We start from the raw sequence: 8035 nt of genomic DNA, 5'->3' as shown, positions 1-8035 counted from the left end.
TGTTTTTGTTGGGGTGATTTAAACTAGAAGGGTAATATAGACAGTTTATATTAAATGGGGTTTTTGTGAACAATTTGTTTCGTTGGAGTTTTTGTATATCGATAGTGACACCTTTGGGGTTATAACTCGCGGACCGTTTCTCACACAAAAATGTCGGAGAAAACCCTTCACGAATATAAAATAAACTTATTCCGTTCACAAAAAACCTAAGATCAAACCCTACGAACAAAGTTGAATCTCCATAATCTTAATCACATCTCTTTTTTCTCTATTCTCCCTGTTGATTTCTTTTCCTTTTTCTTATAGCAGGTGCAAGATATTGATGAGCTACAGGTTTAAGCACAAAGATGTGGATTTGTAAGATATAAATGAGGTGTCAGTTAGGATTTGTGCCTTTTCTCTATTTATTTTGATTTGTTTTTTTACTTTGTTCTAATTTTCGCATTCTTAGTTGATCTTTGTTCATCCGTTATATTTTTATTTTTTGGTGATCTTATTTTTATTTATTTTTGATTTAGGGTTTGTTCTTTTCTCTATTTATTTCGATTTTTTATTTTTCTTTCGTATTTCACTGTTTTTTGGTTTACTAAGTGCGAATTCTAACTGATGCTCTTCGACCTAAAAGGGTCGTCACATGGACGTACAACAGATAAGCAAACCTAGAGGATATAGTATGCTAGATGATACACCAACAGAATGGTGCAATAGATATTGCATATACCTTTGAATGTTCTGATCCATTCTAATCTTATTTGTTCTTTGATGCATTCTGCTAACATTGATCACGTCCCTCTCCAACAGAAATCAACCCGTAAAGACCTTGATCTTATATTTCGCCTACAGACAGCATGTTTTCAAAAGCTGCAGAGGTAGTTAAAACCACCACCATTGGTTTCCAATATCTATCAGAAAGAGGAAATAAGACACAAATACGAATTTTGTTTTTCATTAAATATGTTGCCTTATAAAGTGATTGTTGTTTACAGGCAAGTTTATAGGGACTGCGATCTTCAGGAACAAGAAAAAATTATGGATTATAGTCTTTTGGTAGGATTCGCACTAGTAAAGCGTCATATAGTCGAGGTTTACTCATGAATCCCTGGTTGCCGAAATCCAACAGGTTTGTACTCATCTTTTCTATCGCCATTTGTTATTTATTTTTGCAACTGTTTTTCTATTTTTACGTTAGTTACTTATCTTCTTTCATTTTAATTTAGATGTGGTGCAGATTACAGAGAGGGTTGTTACTACGCTAATATATGAACTACTTTGAGTAAGTGCCCACAATGTCATTTTGGTTATCGTTGATGCATCCATATTATGGAACGCCAATGAGTATTGCAGCCAATATTCCTTTATGCTATCTTATATTTTCCAAGACTGATGGAGCATTAATGCACCATATATATCTGGACCTTATCATAAGCATGCATATTTTCCGATATTCTGATATTGATGGGGTTACCTTGCAGATCTATAAATCTCAACGAAATGACATTCTATGCAATTGTGCATACCTTTTATATTGGTAAAAAACTACACACTTATTGCATTTTCTTTAAGGTTCCTTTCTTTTTCTTTGCAGACTTAAAATCTAGGTCCTTGACTTTGTGTGCAGATCTGTGTATCGTATTCGTAAGTAGTAAGTTCACAAGGACGTGAAAAATCTGGAAGAAGTTGAGACGAGGTACAAAGATCTGTCAAGAAGAAAAGTTGAAAAGAGGTACAAAGATCAGTTATAGTTGTTTACAAGATAGGTCATCACAGATTCCATGCATAGTTAACATATATTCATTATGTATATCCAATGTTTACTTTAGTTTTCACAGTTTCTGAATCGGTTTTTCATTGATTTATTGATGTACTCATTATGCTCATTCACACCTGTGCATGGTCTGTTGTTTGCAGGGTTCCAAATTTTCTGGAACTGGAAACTCAGATGGAAAAAGAAGGTTGGAAATCAAGCTTACCTTAATTCAAAAATGTCCATACTCACTCCAGTAAATTGTACCTCATGCGGAAGATTGGAGGCTAAGATGTTTGGATTTATAAGTAGGCACTGGAGGGTTTTCTTATATCAATCGTGTTTACGATTTAATGTTGGTACGGGAATAAAACTGTTAAAAAATCATTTTACATCTCAGTTCTTATATCAAGCGTGTTTATGCAATTAGCAGGCAGGTACTCACCGGGCTTCACAAAAGGGACAAAGCTTTCTACAATGCATACAAGACGGAATGCCAAAAGTAGTACGGAAAGTTTGAGACGTTTGAGAAAAGGTGCAAGACTAAGTTTGGAGCAGGGGAATAGAAGATCAGAAGATGAAAATGTGGTATTAAACACCAAGTTTAGTAAGTTGGATAGCCAAACAGTCTTGCGGATTAAAGAATATGGTGGTTCTAAGGGTAAGCCCCATTATTTCTCTGTTGCTAAATGTTAATGACTTTGCATTTGCTTCTGGAAGCATGTGGGTTTCCTAACTTTTTTCATCATTTTTATAGATGATGCGTTTACTTGCAGAACTTGCACACTAAATGTCGGCATCAGGTTGTGTAATGCAGTCTTTGGTGCATTGTGATTGTTCCTCTCATGACACCTTTTTACGTCTTTGGAAATACTAACAACGTTACTTCTCTTTGCCATAAATTACTGGCTATTGCCTGGGTATTCATGCAGAGAGTGAAAGACGGCCCGGTGCAAGAAAAGGATCGACTATGATTCTTTTTCCTTTCACATTTTATTGACTCCAGTTCAAAACAAAATTTCCAGTATAAGCAGGTTTGGATCATTCTTCATTTACACATGGCCTTTAATTTGCTTATCAAACCTGCATTCATTTTCATTTTATTTTTTTTCATTTTCTAAAATAGTCTATGTAAGGTATTTCGTCGCGGGAAGCCTGAACATACCAATTTCGTTGCCGGAGTCCAAAAGAGAGGTCAACTATTGTGATACTTTTTACGTTATTTATTAGGAAATCTTCAATCTAAACTCCATTCTTTATGTGTTTTCCTTCCATTTTTTCATTAATGCATAATAAAAAGGTCATTTTATGTTATGTTATACAGGTGTACACGAGAACACACACAATCATGAGAATAATCGAAAGACAAAGAAAAAGAGGAACATGAGACAAAGCGAAAATGAGGCTGCATCAGTAGGCGCGGTCTACTACAAATACATCTACCATTGCAATGGCAGAAGGAGCAACTGTGAAAGGCTCTCAGGTGGAGGAAAAGAAGTCCAAGCTATTAAAACTTTCACGGTTGGTCGGGCCGGGGTTATCATATCCACATGCTTGTGACTCTTAGCCCTCAGTAGAAGGGATCTTAATATCTGAATTTTTGTGTTTGTGAGCGGCATAGGCTTTTGTTTATATACGCTTATTGCTACCCGTGATCTTTATGTTTTTTTGGCAGTGATAGAGCTTTGATGCAAAAGACAGAAGATGACTTTCAAAAATGCAAATCCATCTCTTCAACTTCAGATTACAAAACTTAATTTATGAAAAATTGTGTATTGTGCAACTTAGTAAGACTTCAATACACTACAAAATAATATTTGTATAAACAAAATACTGCACACATAATTATGAGAACAGTTTTTGATGTCTGTGAGTGTGCTACTGCTACTCTTTTGTGTGATTCGCCCTGTCACACCAAATCAAAAACACAAATAAAAAAATCCTAAGGCGATGGGGCGGGACGAAGCCACGCCACTCCAAACAAAAGTATGGTTAAAGACGACGGGGCAGGGAGAAGTCACGCCACACCAAATCAAAATTTCTAAGCGACGGGCTGAGCAAAGCCATACCACACCAAATCAAAAATTCTAAGCGACGGGACGGCGAAGCCGAGCCTCACCAAATCAAAAATCCTAAACATGCATCGGAACGGGGCGAGGCGAAGCCGACCCACACCAAATCAAAAATTCTAAGCGACGGGACGGGGCGAAGCCCCCCGACACCAAATCAAAAATCCTAAACATGCATCGGGACGAGGCGAAGCCGAGCCACACCAAATCAAAAATCCTAAACATACATCGAGACGGGGCGAGGCGAAGCCGAGCCACACCAAATTAAAAATCCTAAGCGACAGGAGAAGGCCCGCGACACCAAATCAAAAGCCCCCCATAAAATATGGCGGATGGTTTTCGGGTCCGCCCGATGTGTAACACAGGCACAAAATCTTTGCCACAGTTGTGGGTTTCTTAAGCAAAGCATGCACAAGGGATTTTGCTGTTGTTGGTTGTCTTAGATGAAAGTACATGCTTCAGATTACTTTCATGAGTTTCCATATAGTGAACCCAACCAAAAATATGGTGGATGGTTTGCGAAGCTGCCCGGTGCGTAGCACGGGCAAAACTCTAGTAAAACAATAATAATAATATGGCGTCAACAACCGAAGTTGATCCCGAAAGCAAAGATCAGAAAATATTAAAAAAAAATGGTATCAACAATAGAAGTTGATCCCCAAAATATGGTGTCAACAATCGAAGTTGATCCCCAAAACAAAAGTCAGAAAATAAAATGAATACATAATATGGTGTCAACAACGAAGTTGATCGCAAAATTATAATTCAGAAAATATTCATATTATTTATGCTATCAACAACTAAAGTTGATCCCAAAATATGGTATCAACAACCAAAGTTGACCACAAAATCTAGTATCAACAACCAAAGTTGATCCCAAAAATTGATGTACTAAAATTAGTGAACTTGACGTGAATTGAGCATGCATCTTCTGACGTGGAGTCAGTTGTGCTACCATTGCACCACAAATTCAGCATACCCCAAGTCATTTATATGTCTTCCTAATAACATTTTGTCAAAAAATCAAAAGGGTACATTATTTATATGTCCCTACTTTTGACACCCAATAAATATATCCTTATTCAACAATAAATATGTCCCTACTTTTTTATAACCTTATCCATTTAAAATTAGATTACCTTAATACCCTCACCCATATAATATTTTTCTCTATTTCAAAATGGAACAAATTTCTTCCTCTACCACTTCACCACCACCACTAGCACCATCACCGCCAACATTCAACTACCATTCCACCACCACCGTTCAACAACCACCACCTACCAACCGCCACCACCACTAATATTTCACCACCACTCCTGAAGCACCACCATTACACCACCACTAGTCTGTTGCTGCCACCACCACTAGTTCGTCACCGCTGCCACCACCACCACCGTCACCGTCGCCGCCATGGGTTCAGATATTTTTGTATCAACAACAGTATTTGATCCAAATAAAAATAGAACCAACAGTAGAAGTTGATCTAGTTTAGGAGATCAACAACGGTAGTTGATCCAAAAAAAAAGGATCAGCAGTAGAAGTAGATCCAATTTAGTGGATCAACTTCCATTGTTGATCCACTAAAATTATATCAACAATGAAAGTTGATCCATGTAACATGGAGTGAACTTGGCGTGAGTCGAACACGCATCATCCGACATGGAGTCAGTCATGCTACCATTGCACCACAAGTTCAACATTGGAAGAAATTTACATGATTTAAACTACAAAGCATGATTTAAACTACAAGCATGATTATACTTATCCAAAGAAATATCGTCAACAACAGGAGTTCAAAGGATCAACAACAGTAGTTGATCCCATAAAAAATTGGGTCAACAACATGAGTTGATCCATATAGATGGATCAACAACCATAGTTGATCCAATAAAAAATTGGGTCAACAACATGAGTTGATCCCATAGATGGATCAACAACCATAATTGATCCAATAAAAAATTGGGTCAATAACAGGAGTTGATCCCATAAAAACATATAAACAACAACCAATTGATCATTACCTGTAGCTTCATAAACACCAACAGCTTCAAGATCATCTTCAAAACCAATCTCGGCAACTACAACAACCAGAACCACCATTCTACTACTATTTCCATGACTAATTTCTCATTCGTACCTCTCCACCATTACCGCCACCAACAAATCACACATCTCCAGCACCACCACCACCACCAAAACAACCAGAACCAAAATCCAACACCAATTTCATCATTCCAACCAAAACCACCTCCATCTATATCATTAATTTCTTAGTTCTGAACTATTCTCATCTACGTCACAATCACTTACAATACCACCAACACCGAAAGAAAATTAGATTCAAATACATACCTCATCCGCCGTCGCTGCTATACCACCACCATAAATCATAACCTAAACCAGATCTCGATCTATAATTGCAACCTAATATCAGATCTCGATCTATTTGAATCCGATTTCAAATTCAGTTTTTATAAGAAGAAGAAGGTGTCATATGTTGATGATAGTTCGATTAAATCCTGAATCCATTAGCGGAGGAGAAGGTGGTCGTAGTTGCAGAGGTGGTGGTGGAGTGATCTGATTTTAGGTTACGATTTAGCCGCAGAGAAGATGGTGAAGGTGGTGAAGCGACGGACTAGAAACGAAGAAGAATGAAACGAAGATGGTTACGATGGAGATGTTGCTGGTGGTGGTGGAGCGATGGAGATGCTGCTGGTGGTGATGGAGGGATGGAAATGGATGGCGCTGCTGATTAGAAAAGAAGAAGAAGAAGTAAGTAGGATGATAGATAGGAGGACAAATTTGGAAGAAATAAAAACCTTATTGGACTCCTGATAGGCTTAGGGATGAAGAGGGATATACTTATTGTGTGATAAGGATATTTGTATAGACCATCAAAAGTAGGGATATAAATTCAATTACCACAAATCAAAATCTTGTTCGACTTTTTGGAATTATGCATTCTGCTAGTTTTTTCCCTAAAACTAACCAAGGATAAATGTTGATATAAAATCATGTCTCTGATAAGCATAAATGAGAACATGACACCAATTGGCACAGAAACTCAATGCTTCTGACTAGCAATAGACTGTGGATCAATTAATCTTACTGAAAAAGCGGGGGTCTAACAACACCACCCAATATTTCGCTTAGCAATCTGTATGGACTAACTCCGAAACACTTACTAGAGAATCAACTAGACAGTCAGACTCAATCTAGATAAAAGTATCTCAAGGAGTTAATATCTCTCTCTTGTTTTGATTCACTCAAGCTAATAGAAATCAGCGAGTCTATAATCAAACACAAGAAATAACTTGGACGGTACCAAAGACCAATGTCCAAGTGTTAATCAATGAAATCGACAACCACAAGGTCGGATATCCAATCGATTAACCTTTAACGCACAACCTGTATTATTTCAATTATAAAGATAAACAATATAATGCGGAAAATGAAATAACACAGACACCAGAAATTTTGTTAACGAGGAAACCGCAAATGCAGAAAAACCTCGGTACCTAGTCCAGATTGGATACACATTGTATTAAGCCGCTACAGACACTAGCCTACTCCAAGCTAACGTCGTACTGGACTATAGTTGAACCCCAATCAGTATCCCACTAATTCAAGGTATAGTTGTACTCCTACGCCTCTGATCCCAAGAGGATACTGCGCACTTGATTCCCTTAGATGATCTCACCCACAACCAAGAGTTGCTGCAACCCAAAATCGCAAACTTGATAATAAACAAATTTGTCTCACACGGAAAAGTCTATCAAAGGATAAATTTGTCTTCCACAGAAAAACCCTAGGTTTTTGTTCCGTCTTAAGATATGAAATCAAGGTGAACAAGAACCAATTGATAATCCGGTCTTATATTCCCTAAGAACAGCCTAGATTAATCAATCACCTCTCAACAGTCTTACTTGAATACACAAGAGGACGTCGAGGAATCACCAACAGTAAGACGAAGATGTTTGTGACTTCTTTATCTTGCCTATTGGAGAACTCTCACGATCTCAAGCCAATCAAAGATTGTACTCGTACAATAGAAGATGAAAGATCAGATCACACAACTACGATAAAAGTAGTATCAGTCTGGATTCACAATCCCAATGAAGTCTTTAAGTCGTTAACCTGGTTTTAGAGAAGAAAACCAAAGGTTAGAGGAGAATCGACTCTAGCGAGCGCACTAGTATCACACAGACGTGTGGGGATT

General features: G+C 37.6%; 1 long non-coding RNA gene across 9 annotated transcripts; it reads left to right on the top strand.

Moving 5' to 3' along the window:
- The first annotated feature begins 229 nt into the window (after window positions 1–229).
- Window positions 230–3505, top strand: LOC113317599. 9 transcript variants are annotated; one of them, XR_003343689.1, is made up of 11 exons: window positions 230–373; window positions 802–869; window positions 987–1120; window positions 1218–1273; window positions 1473–1528; window positions 1619–1723; window positions 1909–2405; window positions 2502–2547; window positions 2677–2778; window positions 2871–2938; window positions 3069–3505. It is a non-coding gene; the product is annotated as an uncharacterized LOC113317599 (long non-coding RNA). The 9 variants fall into 9 exon arrangements; XR_003343693.1 differs by having other exon boundaries at window positions 230–379; XR_003343695.1 differs by having other exon boundaries at window positions 230–869; window positions 1909–1952; window positions 2178–2405.
- The last annotated feature ends 4530 nt before the right edge of the window (window positions 3506–8035 follow it).

This window comes from Papaver somniferum, chromosome 10 (assembly GCF_003573695.1).
Source record: "Papaver somniferum cultivar HN1 chromosome 10, ASM357369v1, whole genome shotgun sequence".
Taxonomy (NCBI): Eukaryota; Viridiplantae; Streptophyta; class Magnoliopsida; order Ranunculales; family Papaveraceae; genus Papaver; species Papaver somniferum.
This window is presented reverse-complemented; position numbering and strand designations above follow the sequence as displayed.